Below are 19,646 nucleotides of genomic sequence, written 5' to 3'. Positions count from 1 at the left end.
TTTTCCTATTCGAATGAGGAGCACCTTCTTGTCCTCTAAGACATCCCTGAAGACACCTTCCACAGAGACTTTTCTGCCCTTCACCCTGTGCTGGACCCTCCAGTCAAGCCCCAAGCAGCCCTGCCAAAGCACAGCACAGCTTTAGACTTAGAGGTCTTTGCTCACCCATCTCATCCATCCCCCCTCTACCAGACTGTGGGCTCCTTGAGGCCAGGTATTTGAATTTATTCATCTTTACATACCCAGTGCCCGGCTTAAAAGCCACACTAGAGCTGATGAAAGGAGTGAGAGAATAAAAAACAGAGGACACAGGCTTAGATTTGAGAAATGTCCAAAGTTAGGGAGCTGTGAAAGAACGGGAGAAGGTCAGGACGAAGATACTTGAGAAGAACCAGAGTAATGCTGGGTCTCAGGAAACACTGAAGGAGAGAGTGTCCAAAGTATGCAATGCTGCAGAGATACAAGAGAATGGGACTGGAGTAAAGGTCAGACAATGGATAACCATGCCAGTTTTGCAACGTGCTGGTAATTCCTCAGAAGAAATGATCAGGGGTTTTAGATTTCTCGAGAGAAATACTTTTTCTGCAGGCACTCTGGGGGATTTATAAAGTTGAACAGTGGTGTAATAACACTCCCATGTCTGGTTTGCCTAAATGGCCTAGGTTGGAAGACCTTCGGGGCTTCTGGTTTCCACCTTCAGAGCAGGGACTGGTTGAAGCCCCTTAGCTCTCAGTGGGGAAAACCCAGCTCAAATGACAGTGAAGGAAATTTCATAGGTCAAGGAAATGAGGATTCAAAACCAAAGTGCAAAGCAGGCCCTTCTCCAGAACACTCTCCCTGGCCACTATCAGAGACCCAGTCCTGGGGTGGGTTAGCCTTGAGTCTCTTCCTAGGGAGATGAAAGAAGAACGCGCCAGAAAACCTAATTTCAATGCTCCTTCTTACCAGAGGTGTGACGGATGGGCAGGATACTCCCCTGCTCTGAACCTCAGTGTTTTTATCTGTGAAGTGGGTGGTATGATATTACCTGTCCCACAGGGATAGTGTGGGAACCCAATCTGATACTGCCTTTAAAAATTATTTAAAAACTCTCAAGTGATATACCAATACTATGAATTTCCAGCACAGTAGAACTGCTCTCATTACCAGGAGAGATAATGGTAGAAAGAACCCCGAAGTCTGAACCCCCAGCCCAAACAACGCACTCATTCTCCAATTATTTTCTGACCTTTAGGATTTATTCATCTCAGTATAAGCATCTGCTGAGATAGGGGCTTACTTTTTGATTCTTCTGTGACCTATTTATTGAACACCGATTAATGCTGAACACTGTCCTAGGCCCTAGAGATACGAAGGGGAGAATAACAATAGCGATGGCGATAGTAATAATAACAAGTTCCCAGCATTCCTCGTGCACTTCCTGTGTTTCAGGCTTCGTATTAAGCACTTGGCATGTACTCGCGCATTTAATCTTCTTACCACACTATGAAGTAGGCATATTTATTAACCTTGTATCACAGGGGAGGAAACTAAGACTTGAAGAAATTCAGTAATTTGCCCAGAGTCACGCAGCAAGTGGCAAAGCCAGGGCTGGGATTAGGACTGGCCGGGGCTGCCTGTCCCTAAATCTGGCAGGTTTACCACCATGCTGGACTGCCAACGGGCAGGATCCTTCCTCCCACAGAACTTACAGACTAACCGAGGATGCAGACAGGTCTACGGGGAGTTACAGAAACTGCCTCTACGGAGAGCACTGGGAAGAGTAACCCCGCTCAAGAACGGGAACAGGTAAGTCTGCTCACCTGTGCCTGGGAGCCAGCATCTGATGCATAAGGTGGCACCTGACTCTAACCATGTGCTTTAAGGACTGAATATTTTCCTCTGAAATGTTTACAGCCTTTTAGATCCGATCATAACACTACGCTTCATGTTTCTGTAGGGTTTTGTGACCTGTTTGTAAGGTATTTTATACTCAGGATCTCATTTGATCCAACAGCAATGTGAGGTTAGTGGGGTTGGGAGGCTTATCCCCATTTTACATCTGAGGAAACTGAGGCCCAAAGAAGACAGCTGGTCCCGAGTCATCCACTTAGCAAGTGTAGTAAATAGCAGATCAGGGACTTCAGACTAGATCATCAGACTCGGGTCCAGGCTTCATTAATATCATCTAGCATCTTGGTCTAGAAGCTTTAACAAACTGAATTACCCTCTCTTGTCAAACCTGCAGATGGGTCGAGTAGGGTTTCGAAGTAATGCTTTCCATAAACCTATATATTTTTTTAAGTAAAGCTACTTTGTATTTATAGAGTGTCTTTTGTTACTTCCAAATGCTTTCAGGCTCAGAGTGCAGAGAATTTTGTACTCAGGATTACTTAGCCATTGCCTTTGATCTCCTCTTGACCTTGTCTAAAGTGATCATCTAATGTGATTATCTTAGTCATTTTAAAACATTGCTGGTCACAGGACACATCACTGAGGGAGGCCTGGTGCGCACACAGCACGTCAGTGTCAGAAATGCACCACCGTCCTTACTCCCTGGGACCCGGAGAGCCCTCCAAGCAGACTCTTCCATGGGCCTGAGCTTGAGAACAGTGTTAGGAAATGAGACTGATCTCCAAGCATCAGGAGAAAGTCTTCAGAGACTTTGAACACATTTTCTACCTGCCGAGTGTAGCCAGTATAGTTTTAAGTATCATAATCTGCTTTTAATTTCCACCCTCCCTCTCTCTCTCTTTTCCTTCTTCACCAAAAGCCATCCAGCCTTCTTGCCAGGGGAAACTCCACACAGGCAGACACTTTATAGTGATTGTCTCTTGGTGAGGACAAAAATTATCACCACTGGGTCCTGTGTGTCTCAGTAGTTATGAAGGCTAAGAAGGTGATGAGTGACTGAGTTCTATATAGAGGTTTGAAAAGTTTTAATTTACATTTAAGGCTCTTTGCCTTCTAAATCTTATCCAGGGTTGTTCATATAACCAAATATCCTTGAGTTTGACTTCTGTTGTTCCTGGGCACGTCAGAGAGTTTCTGGGAATAACCAAACTGAACCACAGATTCCTCTTTTTGGAGGCCCGAGTTGAAATACATTGTTTTTCATCCAACTCAAAATTTGGGTACGTGATCTGAAAAGTATGAGTATCTTTGCGGTGACAACAGAGCAGAAATCTGATGTACCTGTAAAACCCTGGGCACACGATGAGCGTCAGGAGAGGGTGTGGAAGGGAAGGGCCAGCCGGACTGCAATGTGTATGCATATCTGGAAGACTCAAGGCTCCTGGGGCAAGCTACGGGACCCTGTAACTGTGTAAGAACTTCAGGTAGCGCTCCTTTTACCTCCAAAGCTGTCCTTCAAACCACAGCTCTGCTCTTGATGCTCAGCAGTGTAAAACTCATCCCTTTCCATCTAACTCCGGAGTGGTCCATGCTCTCTGCTGCAGATGCGATTCCCTGCACCTGGAATGCCCCTCTCAGACTTCTCCCTGGAAAACCCCTACATCCTGATCTCTGGCAAGCTCAGATGTCATCCTCTCTGAGAGCTCTTCCCCGACCACCAGTGCTGTTACTTGTTCCTGCCTCTGTGCCCCCCTTAGCGTGCTGTGCACACCTCCAGGGTAGCTATAAAGGTTGCACTGCAGTTTTTTACAGGTTTCTGTCCTTGGCTACATGAGACTAGAATCATACCTTATATATGCTCAGCATCTTACACAATGGCTGGCCCATAGCAAGCACGTAAAGGTTTGATGAAAGAAAGAAAAGGGGAAAAAAGGAAGAAAGAGAGGGAAAGAGGAAAGAAAAGAAAGGGAGGATGGAAGGGATGGAAAGGAAGAAGGAAGAAAGATGGAGGAGGACACAGAAGAAGGAATGAAGTGGGCTCTGTTTTCCCAACCGATAACCCTACCATGGAATAGGAACCATCTCTCCTCCCTCTCCAAGTATGAAAAACCCACATTTATTTCACAGTCTCTCAATTAAGTTGCTCATTTGGATCTAATAAGACATATTATTGATTCTTGGTTTTCTATTGATTCCGAAGAGGCCCTTAGGAAGATTTGGTAAGTGTAGAAAAGATAAATAAATGTACAAATAATAAACTCTAGCTTACATAAGCAAACATTACTTAATTACATTCCTATTAATACACTGACTCTGTAATGAATTTTTGAGGCATTTAATTATCAATTTGACAAGATAATCTAGGGATAGTTAATGATTATACCAGTAAATTGTTTTTTAAAAAATCACTGACAATTATTAAGTCTCGCAACAGACATCAAATTAACTTGCTGGAGCTGTCTGGTTATACAGACAGCAGTTAATTATGAGGTTCTTACACATGCCTTAAATTTTAATGTGCAAGCCTTTTTAATTGTGTAACGTCAAAAATGTTGTGTAAGGGAACAGTTTACCCTTGGGGAATATTCATATTCTGTGCCGTGTGACCACTGGACGAGCCGGAGCACGATCGGTAATGCTTGGCCTGGTTTGTCCCACTTTTCGCCTGGGAACAGAAAGACAGAACTCCCTAAAAGAGACAAGTGATCGTCCTTTGCAGCTGGGCCTGCGGGGCCACTCAGACTCTCCCAGAAGGAATTACGGGAAAGCATCAGATGACATTTTTAGGATGATGATGGTAATATGTGCCACCTCATGAGCACCAACTATGGGCAAGGTAGCTGCAGGGTGCTTTATATGGACTGTTTCTCTTGATGTTCAAAAGATAGAATATCCCTTCCATATGAGATTTCCTTCAGGATGCTTGGTGGAGGAGGAAGAATAAAAAGTCACACATACCAGGACACTGAGATGACTTAGCTCGACATGAAGGCTGCTGGCAACAAGGTCTGGAACCAGACAGACAGCAGTGGTCCCAGTGTTGAAGGCATAAACCCAGTCAAAGACTGTTTACTTTCCAGGGGTCCAGAGTGCCTGTTTTTCCAACTCCTCTCCAATCCAGACTCTGTGTTTCCAGGAGACCCCTATCTCCCCACTGGCTGGGCCTGTTTTTATTTAATGAGCAATGAAGAGGTGAGACTTTACAAAGCCCCTTTATTCTGACCCTCACAGTTCCAGCTTTGACATCCTTTCTTGAGACTAATTTATTCAGTCTATGTTTTAAGATCATCAAGACCCAAGTGCCTTGGGTCCTACTCCTCTCTGTTAACTCCCAGACCGCTTAGTGCAGTGACTGCTGGCACAAACTAAACATTTAAAAGAGTGTTTCTCGAGCTGAAATGCATTGAACTGAATAAGATTGGATCTTACGGGATGGGACTGCACTGGACTGGACTATATGAAATTAAACCTTGTGAGGAAGGAGGGCAGACCCTAGAACCTCCGGCTCTTCACTTTTAGGTCAAGGCATCTTCAGTGCTAGTAAAGCAGGCTGAGAACTATGCATGGACTCTGTGGTCAGACTACTAGGCCCTAAGTTCAAATCTCAGTGCTGCCACTTACCAGCTCTGTAACGTAGGTTCTTGATCCCCGTGTGCCTCCATGAGTAAAGCTAGGCCAATCGTAGGACATAATACAATATAGTAGTAGGACTTTACAGGACCGTATGGGCAGTCTCCTTAATTAATCAATTCTTGTAAAGTCCTAGGAATAAGGCCTGGCACATAAAATGCACTATATAAGTGTTTTTAAAATAAAAATAATTTTAAATAACAAAATCATCACTTTGAATTGTATTCCCACTTTGCATCCTGTAAAGGCCTTTCACATACGGCAGCTCACATCACATATGCCCGGGAAGGATTATCCCTGCTAATCCCCATTTTGCCAATAAGAAAACCAAAGCTCCTAAAAGCAAGAGCGGATGAAGAAGTCAAGCAGAACACAAATAATCACAGGATTTGAGCCCAAGCATATTTTCAGCTCCGTAGGTACTGTCTTCTTACGCTACCCCTGACAGCTTCCGTACGTAGTCCTGACTGCAGTGTATGCTTCTGGCCGCCTGATGGGCAAGAGTTAAGTGAAGTCACAGTATCCTCAGTATTACTGAAATAGCCTTCTTCTTGACCAGTACTCGGCAAAGCAAAGGACTGCAGCCGGGACTAAGATGAAGGGTGTGGATACGATAGAAATAGCCCCTGTAGGGGAGTCAGGAAACCTGAATTCTGGTCCTGGCTCAACCACTAACTTTTGTCATGTTAATAACTAACACTGGTTGAGGGTTTACTCCAGTCCGTGCCATGCGCTGTATTCATATCATTTGAACCTCCCAGCAAACAGTGGGCATAGATACTTCTATTATTCCATTTTGCAGATGAGGAAACCAAGGTATAGAGTGGATAAGTAACTCGTTCAGGTCAAATGGTTAGTAAGTGCTATAATTAATGTTATTTGTAGAATGAGAGGATTGGAGCAGTATGAACACAGAGGTACTTTCCAACCCAGTCCACTCGTAATTCAGGAAGCTCTTGCTTAATCCTCACTCCTCTGGGTGGTAGTTCTGTGGTCCTGAGCAACTCTATGTCAAACCTCAGACATTTCAAGGCCTCCCAGGACACCAAGGCTGAAAAACTGGTGAACTGTTGCATAACGTGGGATTTTCTAATTGTTGAAAGAATGAAACAAGTGAAAAATAGGCAAAAGATAAAAACTCCAACTCTTCCCCAGCTTACCAATTTCATGTATACATTTATTACATTTATAATCATGAGGCTTTTTTCCATTTTGCATTTTTCTTTCTTCACTTAATTTACTATCATATTATTTTTTCAACAGTTAATGGCTAAAATTCTTTGTAATTATCATTTTCATGACTACATAAACAACCAGCAATAATTACCAAATGATATTTGGCCAATTCATTACAATAAAATGATTATCCCATTGCTAAATTATTTAAGCAGTTTTTGGTGTATTTATTATTATATATAATGCTGCAATGAACATCTTTGTGCTGTTCATTTTTCTTATCAGATACATTGTTTCTACAGCATGCATTCCCCAGAAGGCAAGGCTGAGGCAAAGGGCGTGTCCATGTTTGTGGCTCATACACTCCATAAAGGGAAACTATAATGTTGACAGTGGCCACAGATGGTCCTGCATTGTTGAAATCTAAAGACACTGAATAGTGAATCTGGCTAGAGATTTTGAGTGAATATGACTGGTTTGCTAAGATGAACAAACACTAATTTAATGCTGAATTCTTGGTACTTGACTCTAAAGCAAAGCTTGACTGTCAAGGGGAAAAAGGTCTGGAAGAAGTGTCTGCAAGAAACAGATTTACAAGAATAAAAAGAAATTTTATGGGAAGTTTAGAAAAATCAAATCCTCAAGAGAGGCTCTTGGACTTCACTTTGATGTTTTTATCTTAATATTAAAGAAACACACTGCCACCAGGGTCAGCTAATCAGAAAAGGTGGTTAAAGTTGGGGATCACCCAAATGCATATATTTTAATTTAAGACATTCATTTGCCAAGTAGGCCAAGTCCCTTTTTTTAAGCATGCATCTTCCAATTACGAGTTCCTTCTTATTTTTCTTGACTAAACCACTCCCATTACATATCCTCCATTATTTCCAGTTTCAAGAAGTGGTTTTGTTTTTATTTTATTTTCGTTGGTTTTATTTGTCTTAATAGAGGAAATCCTTAAAAACTTGCCGAATTCTTCTAGGTTTTAATTTTTCGTCATCCTGTGCAGGTGCTTCACCCACAAACTGATTGTAGAGTATTTTTGAGCAACTCATCCCCTTTAAGCCTTTTCAAAGCAACTGATTAAATTTTCATTGAAACAATCTTTTATTTTCACACATACTTCATCTGTTTGCATAATATTTGAATTAAACAGTTACACTAACTAATGCAATTAGCACAAACAGGTTTGGGGGAAAAAAAATCAACTGACCCCTGGTAAGCATACAGCTCAGCTGTTGGGAGGAGACGGGCACCAGAACACCCAAGAGCAGCCTAACAGCCCTGAGTAGTGTGCTGCGGGCATCTGTCCGAATGCTTTACAAACGGACAGAGGGCTTCTGCAGCTAAGTTACAGCGTGACTTCTACTAATGAGCGTTCCTCAGCACAAAAGAGGAGGAGAGAAGGAGAATGGAATTCCTGTGCCCTGAATGCAGAAGCAGTGTGTATATCTGCTGTCTCTCGGTCAACAACGGGCTAAAGAGACACGAAGTCTAACTCTGTGAAAAGAGTGAGAGCTTGCGTCCTTCACTTTCTCAGAAACCTCGTTCCTAGGTTACCTCAGTGATTGGGATGAATGCTGAGGTGGTGCTAGACCCTTCTGATGAAACCTAAGGAGGTTTGCCTCCAAGGAAATGCACAGATGCATTAACACGTACATGCAGCTTCAGAGAGCTCGTTGATCTCCTCGTGAAGCCTGATTTTACAGGCTTCTGCTGACCCCAGAGTAGGGATTACTATTCTAAAAGGGAAGAGTGTTTTTTGTAATGGTAGTATTACCATCATTTCTGAGAAACTCTCAGCCAAGATATAATGTATGCTTGAAAATCTTAAACATTTGCTCTGGACCAGCCCTTAGTAATCGCGAGGTTTCCTCTATTTTAATAAATTGAGACCCAAATTGGGCAGCACTTTGTCTGAGGTCATCTGCCCATGACACTGTGCTCAGAACAGAATAGATTATTTTTCTATACTCCACTAGCTTAAGAAAATAACTTCTTTTTAATGGCAAGTGAACAGGACCATAGTATATTTGAAGCCCAAATATCTGGCCAGAGTCCAGCTTCCAGATTCAATAAAGGCAAGAGACTCTGGAAGAAGTAGGAATTGGATCTTGAAACTACAGGACCTACTGTAAAAAGGTCCTGGGTTCCACTTCGAACTTTACTACAAAGTCACAGATGTTGGAAATCATTTCTATTCACTTGGTTTAATTATTCATTGGACAATTTGACAATTAGGAAATTTCTAAGGTTCATTTCCTATTCCAAAAATAAAGCCTGGGTTGTCTTCATTTTCTTGGCCTTCTTCCCTTTGGCATGACCCAGAAATGATGACCACTAGGGGTCAGACTTGCAAGAAGGAACCCAAGTCTGGGATTTTTTTTCTTTTCTTTTCTTTTCTTTTTTTTTTTTAATTGGGAGAAAATGCGAGATCTTCCAACCTGGTAAGTAATGTCACATTTAAACTCTTTCAATGAGAGACTATTATATTCGTAAAGATTTCTAAGAAACAGATTTCACAAGAAACCTCTCTTCCAAGAAAGTCTTCCTTATATTTAACCTAGATCCTGCAAATGTAATTTGAATCTATCTCTTATTGCGGTGTCTCAGCAGACACTGGTAATTATTGGCTGTTATCCTCAGGGAAAGATACGTGTTCTTCTAAGCGAGTGTCAGTTTATGCCCCAGTTTCCATATCTGTAAAATGGGAGTCCAGGATTAGATTCACTTTTTCCATAAACAGCCCCTAAGTACTTGGCACTGTTCACAGGAAACGCAGACTTGGACCAGTCCTCAGGGAACTTTGATGATCTCCAAGAGCTTTGGTGTCAGCTCTAAAGTTTGATTATTAAATGAGATTACATGTCATTTTCTTAAGTAGGGCCTCATTTTGTGCTTTTTTTTTAACAGTTTTTATTGATTTATAATCATTTTACAATGTTGTGTCAAATTCCAGTGTAGAGCACAATTTTTCAGTTCTACATGAACATATGTATATTCATTGTCACATTTTTTTCTCTGTGAGCTACCATAAGATCTTGTATATATTTCCCTGTGCTATGCAGTATAATCTTGTTTATCTATTCTACAATTTTGAAATCCCAGTCTGTCCCTTCCCAAAGAAGTCACAGTAAATATCCCTTACAGCCTCTGACAGACCTATGGCTGTAGGATCCCATGGCTCTGCTTGGTGGGCTGTTCTAATTCTAGCAGCCTTCTTCCTGATTTGTTTCTTTCAGCCATCTTAGTGATGCTTTATACCGTTTGTTCCCCTCAAAACCAGTCCATATTTTATGCTTCGGATGCACCTTTTCTCTAAGTACTCTATTCATTTTCTGGGCTCTGTTCACCCGGGAGCACAGGGACAGCTCGGACACATGCCCCTCCGCTCAGGACAGCACGAGACCCTCAGCTTCTTCCCATCCCATGAGGACCTTAGTTTAGTTGTTTTGCTTTATTTGTAAATACTTATATTTATTCTCTATATTTTTATATCTCTGTATATGTGTCAAATTTTCAACCAATATAAAAGTGTCTGCATTCAAGAACAAAGTTCCCCATTTCCTCCTCTTGCTCCAACTGCGTATCTCAGAGGTAAAGGCAATACACATTTTGGTGATTATCCTTCCAGGTTTTTTCTTTTTGTCCACATGCCCAAGGTTTTGGTTTTGACCCATCAATTCAGTATTCTCAAGGAGATACGCACACCCACTTACTACAGATAGCTTTTTAGTGGAAATGAACAAGCTGCCAATACATCCAGCAACAAGAATGAGTGTCAAAAACATGGTACTGAGTGAAAGAAGACTTATACACACAAGTGCATACCATATTAATCCATTTATATGAAGTGCAAGAGCAGATCAAACTAATCTATGGGGACAAAAACCAGAACAGAGTTCCCCCCTAGTTGGGGACGACAAGGATTGGCTGGGAGGAGACATGAGAGAAACTCACAGGGTGATGTTGATGTGCTATATGCCCTAACAGAGCACGTCAGGATACAGATGTACTCAGCTGTCAAAATTCGATGCCTCTATAACTAGGGCTGTGTATTTCATTGTATATAAATGTTTATTAAAAGAAAAAAGTCAACAAATATTGATCTCTAGCCAATGATACTCATGCCAAAGAATCTAAGAAGTGTACTGATGTCTGCAAATAGCTTTGAAATACAGTAAACTATTACAGCAAATAACTTTTGAAACGTAGACTGAGAGATGGATAAATGCATGGATAAATGATAAAGCAAGTTTGGTAAAATGTTAACAGTAAACTCTAAGAAGTGGGTATATGGGTGCTATAAAATTATTTCATCTATAGATTTAAAATTTTTCCACAATATAATGGAAAAAAATGAGTGCTTGAAAAAAATTTTAACACATAGAGACTATTACTGATCATAACAATAAGTCATCACATTCTTTAAGCTCTCAAGAAAGAGCATGAGGACAAGAGGCCTAATGCTGGTCCCTAGATCCTCACAAATTAGTAGCTACATCATTCATATAGATTCCAGGAAGAAGGAAAAACCCGTAGGAAATAATAGCTATGATATATTGGACACTATTGCATACTAGAAGCTTCAAATGCATTATGTTGCTAAATTTGTTCCCTTTGAAAAATAAGTATCAGTATTCCCATTTTAAAGAAAAGAAGACTAATAAGGCTTGAACTTAAGGCAGCTAACTCAAAATCAATGACCAGTGAGTGACTGGACCAGGATTAAAATTAGGTCTTATATAACCCCAAAGCCCATGTTCTGCTGACTAGAATACACTGTTCCTCAGCCAGTGTCCCTCCTGGCCTCTGTCTGCCCAGGGAGAACCACAGAACCAGCATCAGGGAATGCAGAGGATGAGGAGAGAGTGGGGTCCCTGAAGTTGTGATGGAGCAGGAGTTGCCTTGGTTACCTGGACCACTGTGATAATGGCTGAAGTTAGCTCCAGAAACCCTTGGCATCTTTCAGGGCAGGCTTCAGCCTGAAGTGACAACCAAGTGAAGGCTGTCACTTCAGGCTTTGCAGAGGAAGTGAAAGGCAGTAAACTCTAGGCCAGCAGTACAAATCAGAAGTGCTCTGATGTGATGTGTTGGATCAAAACTTGGAAACCTCGTGGGCTCCACCCTACCCCCGCACCCATGACAGCTGCAAATGTTTGTTTTGTTTCTCCAACATCTGGCCAGCCCGTGTGTAAACAGAGTGAAGGGTCAGGGTGATGAAAAGATCTGAATGCCTCATTTCTCAGCCTCTAAAGCCTACGGGGAAATGGGACAGAGCCTGAGTTAGGAAATGCTTTTGAATTTCATTGGGATTTAGGCAGCTGTTTCCAAACTCACGCTGAGATCTCTTACCTATGCGTCCTTCATGCCATTGTCAGGAGGTAGTGTTGGGGAGTGGTGAGGCCTCTGGATTGAGATGGCCCAGATTCCAATTCAGGCTCTTCCAATAACTGCCCATGAACTCTTGGGAAATTTTTTCTTTCTAGGTCTCATCACACCATCCAGATTATAAGAGGGTGGAGTCCTCTCTAAAGTTTCATTCGCCTTTAATCTTCAATTTCTTGGCATCATTTCAGTATTTACCACATTACTGCCTCTGTTTATTCAGTAAGTGTATTCCTAGTCACTGCCTCTCCCTTTGTCTATGTGGTACTTCAAAAATGATCAACCTCCAAAACTTTTTAATGTCAAATAAGCCTCACCTTGTTTCCCTCCTACAGAACATGTTAGCACTAAACTCGATGCTAAAGATAGGATTCAATCTATCAATTATTGCTTCTGTTTAAAAAGCTAATTATTTAAGCAAGGTCTTTTGCCTTGTTCAAAATTATAAGCAGATCAAGTATTTGCTAAGCTTGGTTTTTAATGTGAAATGCATGACTTTGATATTCAAATATACTTTTAAAAATTTCAATACATTTTAATTTCCTAAGAACTAGATCAAGGTAAAGTTCTTACTTAAAATAAGCATGTGATTAACCTTAATAAATGAAATGCAAACAAAATAATGCATTATGAATTTATAAATATATCTTGAATGTAAGGTAAAGAATGTTGACTTAATTAAGTGAGCAACAAATGGCTGATGAAAGCTTTTAACCTAAAGAGTAATACAATCTGAGATTAGAAATTGAGTTATTCCAAGAAATTGCTTTTTGTAACCTGGTCATTAGGCCTCAAGAAGAAAGCAGAATTCATAATTTTATGCCCTTTTCACCAGACTCCATTTCCCCTCTTTAAATCCCATTTCTCTACCACAAGATGATCTTTTAGGTTGAATTACCAGAGCAGATTCTTTCCCCAAATACTAATCAGCAAGATGAGACAAGAGAAAGAAATTGAAATTGAGGGAATGAGAAATAGGGAGGCATAAGCACCTCATGGAATGGCTCCATCTTATTTTGAGCTTGTGTTTAAATAGGGGCAGCTCAGTGTTTCCCTGAATGGGGAACCTACCTCTCAAGGAAACCCCAATCCTTTTTTATCCTTTCAGAGTTCCTGTTGGCCCCATTTCCAAGATGGTTGAGACTGCTGGGTCCTGCTCCAGTCCAGCAGAGGGCGCTCTAGGAGCAGAATTAAGGACGGTGGTGGCAATTCTGGGAGGACAATCTCAAACTCCTTCGCCAGAGGGCTGGCGTAGTATCTTCTGAGCCTTCTGGGCTGACCTGAAGGATCATTGATCCTTCTTGCCTTGCCCAATAGAATTCTGCTCATAGTCCAGTTAAACTGCTGAAGACCCCACTTTCCAGCTCTACGTCTCTTCCATTATCAAGAAAAAAATGACTTCCATCTAAAAAAAAAATTAACTGATCCTTAAGAGATAGGAAATGAGTTAGGAAATGTGACATCCAGGCAGTTGCACAGAAAAGCTGCTGAGAATTGAGAAATCAGGAAAAGGTTAACCAGGCTCAGTGTGTGTCAGAGACAGTCCAAGCAGCTTAAGCAAGATCACCTGTCTGCCTCTCCCTACCTCACCATCCACAAGGGAATGCCTAAATTTTTAAAAAGTGGTGGCTGATATCATGGACAGAGCCTAAATAATGACACAAAATGAACCTTCAATTAGGAATGGTAGCAGAAATCCACAAAGGTTTTCGAGCCCAAGAATGATGCAATCAGAGCTTAGCAACTAGGTCGCCTAGCAAAAGATTTATCCATTGCAATCCAGAGACAGAGCTCCAGCTAGGAGAAAAAAATGAGCGCCGAGGAATAGTGCAGACCTGAGGTCCAGCCCTGGCTCCGAGGTTTCTTGGCTTTGTGTCTTGGGCCAAGTCCCTCGGGTAAGTCTCTTTAAGCCTCAGTTTCTTCTTCTATCAAGTGAGGAAGTTGAGCCACACGATCTGTCAGATTCACTTCACATTTTATATTCTGAGTCTGTGGGTTTCTAGAATCTTAGAATTATCATTTAAGATATTTTTAGGAAATACACACAAGTTGGGTGGAGGGTAGATGTTCATTCATTCAGTAGTTCATCATTCAGTGTGCACACGTGTCCAGCCACATCCCCATGACCATCCATATATGCCCTTCAGCCACCAGCAGAGGGGGTGTGATGCGGAGCCATGGGTAAGGGAGAGAGCATCAATTTCTTAGTTGGTTTATGGACTCCAAGATGGATTGTGGAGATGGATCAACCAACTCACATAGGACTCTGACTTTGAGGCAAATGGACCATAAGCACTAGAAGAGACCTCGAAGTTCAGCTGTTCCCCCCTCATCATCTAATAAATGCTGAGATGCAGATCTCAAGGAAACATAGTAACTGGTAGAATCAACCTGGATTACGGTGTCCTTATGGGCTAAATGTCCCGTCCAAGACTATTTAGATTTTCTTCTTCCAATTATTATTGGGTCCTTGTACTGCTTACAGGTAATCACAAACCCTTCAAATCTTTCCACACAAGCTGCAAGTCAAACATAAATGCACTAAGAAAAAAGTTTGAGTGACAGCTGCTTTCACCCGTGACGCTCTGATATTTGGCTTTTTTGCTTCAACTGAAATCTGGGGGGCTCCTGTCAGTTCACCAGTCAGAAGTGGGCTTATTTCTCCACTTCACACAATGAATTGGGTCCAACTGAACCCTTATTTATTTACTTACTTACTTAAATAAACCTAGGTGGAAAAACATTAGAGGAAGCTTACAATAAAAAGCATAAGTAATTTTAAACCCAACTATAAGACAGAAACATAAATGCAATTATCCTTGAACCAAAGGGAACTATTGCAAACCCCTAAATGACCCCCCCAAAAAAAAAACCCAAACTTTTAATATTTTCTTCCTTACTGTATGAGTTCACTGAGGGATTTTCTGTGTATGTCTTTACATAAGAACCATTAAATAACTTAACAAATGATATCTGGATAGCACTTTTGTAATAAAGAAACTTCTGCATGTCACTCTTACAGTGGACCTTGGTAAATGTCAAAGGCATGTTGTCAAGTTGTATTTTTAAGGCAGAGTTCTGAGGCCCCAGGCCATGTAGTCCTGGGTGGTAGAAGGCTTCCTGGAAACCTAATACAGGATAAGGAGAGAGCTGAAGCATCTTGAGAAACAGCTGGTTAGCATGAACCTCAACACAGTCTTCTCCAGTATCAGCTGTCTCAGCCGGACTGGGAAGTAGGCAGCAGACAAGTCTAGACAGAATCTGCTGACCAGGCCGTTAAGTACAGATGTGCCGTGTTGGGGCTTGAAGAAAGATCTCTGGGCTCTAGACACACAGGGAGCCCTTCAGACCTGCTGGAGACCCTGAGACTTCTCAGCCTTCCTCCGTGAAGAAAAAGGCTGCCGGACGTGGCTTTGTGTCTAAGAGAGCAGTTACCTCCTCTTCCCCTCACACATACACATACACACGCAAGCTGCAGAATCTCATCACAGCATGTTAAAGCTATTTGGGGCCATTTTGCCCATGTATTTTACAGAGATGGAAACGGAAGCTCAGATGAAGGGGAGCCACCATTTGCTTAAGGCCAAACTGGGATGTGACGGATGCCAACTCCCAAGTCCGCCCCTCCCTCGACGGATGTGTCCACTGCAGATGGTGTCATGTCCCTGCTCAGTCCCCTCCACCTATCTCACATGGCCCTCAGCAGACAGTGCAAGTGTCCCATCCGGCACTGAAGCCCTCCGCAGAATAATCCTGTTTGCTTTCTGCTCCCCTTCTTGACTGCCCACAGGACTCCAGTTCCCAGCCAGACAGACCAGGCTTGTTCCCACCTCCACCTTGAGACTGACTCTCTTGCTCGTTGTTTCCAGCTTCTGAGAGGCTGTTCCCAGGGAACCCAGGTCTCCCAGAAACTAAAGCAGCATCCTGAAACGGCCTCACATACCCTCCCTGTGTGCCTTTTCGGAGAGTCCAAAATACACCGACAGCACATTTTTATTCTCAATATTTTTTGTTTAATTACCAAGGCCTCTTAAAGCCTGAGCCCCCTCCTGTGTGGCAGGACTGGCAAATACGCCCATTTTAAAGGGGAGATGAAGGAAGTGAGACCCAATGCCGAGAAAGGGCGTGTGATTCATGCTCCAGAAAGCAGTGAGTCAGAGGAGAAGGAGAAAGAAGACCCAGGCTTCCTGACGCCGGCGCTCCATCCTCAAAGCCAGGCATCTTGCCTGCTGTTATTTCCAAAGGCTTGATATCTTCAAAAGTAAGTCAACAAACAGCCCAACAGGCTTACTTTTGAGAAAACTTCCGACACAAAAAAAGCAAGAGACCAGGTCTTTCCTAACCCCTGAGCTGTACCTAGAATGTTTAACACCATATTTTGTAATAAAGCCGCTCTGAGTTTTCCAAGTTGTGACCTCCTAAGGCAACTAACTACATAAATGAAAGCAACTCTGAAGAGTCGGACTGTTAAAGAAATTGGGCGAGACCACAAATCCAGTTGAGGTTGGCAATGAGGGCTTCATCCCACAGCCCGGGTAACCTTCTCTAGCCTTCGGTACCCATTCCCAACATCCAACAGCTGTCCGACTGTTAGGGGCTGAGAGGCATGGGAAGAGCCGGGGTAAGCCACTTCTAGTCAGCTTAGAGCATTTTGTAATCCTGGAAAGGCTTGTCAAAAAGAAAGTGGTACCAGGTCCCTTCTGTCATTCTTCCCCAGCGAAGAGGAAGAGAAACAAATGCCCTGGGGAATCAGGTCAGAAACAGCTCGTGCATGTTCTTCATGGCAGTTCGCAAGTTTACACGCCAGGGACTTGGACAGAGACCCTCAGTAACTTGAGGGTCGACAGAATGTGTGATCCAAACCAGAGCACTTCAGGGTGAAAGAGGGAGCTATTAATAACCATACGAGGGCAACAGGCGTAAAGCAGGAAGGCAAACCAGGATAAATGGTCACCTTAACCTTCAGAGTTGAAATCAACCATAAAGGGTCCCTATCGATAGAGAAATATCCACTCCATAAGGAGGGCATAATCAGCACAAAGATGGCATTACCCAAGGCTGGCTGGTTACACTATTTAGTAAAAAATCCCAAGAAGAATTGAAAGATATCACATCTAGAGAGGGGAGTCACATTTGAGCTGAGTTTTGAGATATGCAAAGGATTTTAATGTGTGGTAATGAGAGGTCAAATAGTCTTCTAGGCAATTTTTAAAAAGAAGCCTCAGCCAGGCCCAGTGGCAGGGCAGCATGGACCTCTATGGGACATGGTGAGGGGCAGAGTCGGTCTGCTGTGGCTGCAGTGGGGGGCATAGTGAGACCAGGCTGGGATGGGGCAGGAAGAATGCTGATGGCCGTTTGGACTTGGTTCTAATTTTGTGGACGCCACCAGGGTTGAGCTGTCTTCCTTTCCTAGGTGGGGTTGCATAAATCACTCTTCCCGGGCTTGGACTCTGGGTAAGACTATGCAGATGTCCAGACACCCAGGGCATAGGCTGCCACCGTTCTCACCAGGCCAACTGTCTTCCCTCCCACAAGCGAGGGAGACAGCATTTGAGGAACCGCACGACCTCTTCTGGTTTCAGTACCAAGCACTTTCTCTCTCCAACCAGCCGCTGGAGAAGTGGGTTTGGACATTGGGGGGAAGTGTCTGTTTGGCAACCCAACTGGGCCGGACAGCTCCAGGGGGTGGATTTTAGGGGCTATCCCCTCGTGAGTATTCAAACCTTTGACGCTTCATGGTGAGGCTGTTTATATTCCTATTTCTCAGGAGTACAGTCGAGTCCAGAAGAAGTGTGGCCCTTGGGGCTTTCAGAGGAGTCAAGGGAGAGTATCTCCGTATCTGTGACACTAGGCAGAGCTTTGCAGTTTGTGACTTTCATATTTGAGCCTCACAAATGTTGTGAGATAAGTCAGGAAGGTGTTATGGCCAAGAATTGACATATAAGGGAATTAAGAAGCAGACAAATGGGTGACTCATTCAAGGTCACACAGCAAGTGACAGAGCTCAAGTATCCTGGAGCCAGGCCATGCACCCAGGCAGCCACCCCACAGCCTGCTCTCAGAAAGGAGACCAGCGAGAAGAGGAAGAGAAGGGGGAGTGAGAGGAGGGGAGGAAGAATGGGCAGCATCAGAGAGGAGAGATGGCAAAACCCTTCATTCTAGTTGTGGGGTCTGGGATGGACCTAGAACCTTCTCCCTTAATCCTTTCCCCCCTCACTCCCATTTTTCCTCCTGGACCCAGTAAAATGGGCCTGAGGCTGTGCGGTAGGGAAGGGCTGCCGGGTAACGTCTCTCCAGAGGCGCGAGCTTGGCCCCGCGGGGTGGCCCGGCCTTTCAAAGGCCACTTGTACACTGAGACGCCGCGCAGGGGCGGCCGGAGGGCCCGGGCCAGGAGGAGGGGCCGGGCCTGCCTTTGGTGCCTAGAAATCAAAGCAGCCAACCTTGGGCTCTTTCTTCCCCTCACACTGAGGCACTTTTATTGGCGAGATGAAGGGAGGCAGAGCGGGCCTACAGTCCTCGCTTTGCTTTTGGAGGTTAATGACCCAGTTAGCAGCTCTTGGCTGCGTTTCCGACATTTTGCAGACATCAAGCCCCGCGTCTCTGCCAAGTACATTCTGTTCCCTGGAGCTCATCCAATGCATCTCAGATTACTATGTAATGCGACAAAGAGGGAGAGGTGGTTGGGAGGGGCGGCGGGGAGGGAGGAGGAGGAGCGGGCGCGAGCGGGGAGGGCGGGACGCCGGAGCCGCGGGGCGGGGTAAAGGGGATGCCACCTCAAACAGAGCCGCCCTCCTGGACGCGCAGCCCCAAGGTGCTTCTTCACTGCACTAGAGCGACCCCGAAGGGAGGGTGCGGAGGGCCCTGGAGTCCAGGCAATAAGAGAAGGAATCCTGCGGCTGAGAGCCAAGTCCCCGACCCGGGGCGGGGGTGGGGTGGGGTGGGGGCCGCCCGAGACTGGGGACGGGGAGGGCGGAGAGCGGAATGCGAGGGGGCGGGGTCAGGGGATTAGACCCGCCCCGAGGCCCCTCCCCCTGCGACGCCAGCTGCTGCTGCAGCCCGTGCGCTAATTATAGACGTGAATGGAAAGCGGCAGCTTTTGAATGATCGTGTTGCTCGCGCTGCCTTTGGAGGCTGAGGAGCAGGTGCTGCCCTGCTCGATACAAAATGATTCATTTAAAAGCTCTCCGGCACGCACGCACCCTCACCGACCCGCACGGATCCCCTGGCTCTCCCCTACCCCCGCCCTGGAGGTGGTTCCGGAATCAGTTTAGGAGGCCTGGGCCCTGGGACAGAGATTGTGGGGCCTTTCCTGTCTCGCATCCAGCCTTGGAAAATTCCCCGTGAGTGGGAAGAGCCTTGGGCCTTCTCAAGCTGTGGGAAAGCAGCATCTTGCTTTACAGACGGAGAAACTGAGGCTGGGAGAGACTCTGGGATGTACCGCGGGGCACGTGATGTGATGAGTCAGTGCGGAGTTGGGAGAGTCCTTCTCATGGCCTCTCCCTTTCCCTTCCCAAGTTGGAACCTGAGCGGGGTTCACTTCAGTGACATTCATTTCCATGCATGGATCCTTGGCACCTGTATTTCTAGTCCTCCCAATCCTGACCCCATCTCCAACCCAC

Source organism: Camelus dromedarius, chromosome 2 (assembly GCF_036321535.1).
Source record: "Camelus dromedarius isolate mCamDro1 chromosome 2, mCamDro1.pat, whole genome shotgun sequence".
NCBI lineage: Eukaryota > Metazoa > Chordata > Mammalia > Artiodactyla > Camelidae > Camelus > Camelus dromedarius.
This window is presented reverse-complemented; position numbering follows the sequence as displayed.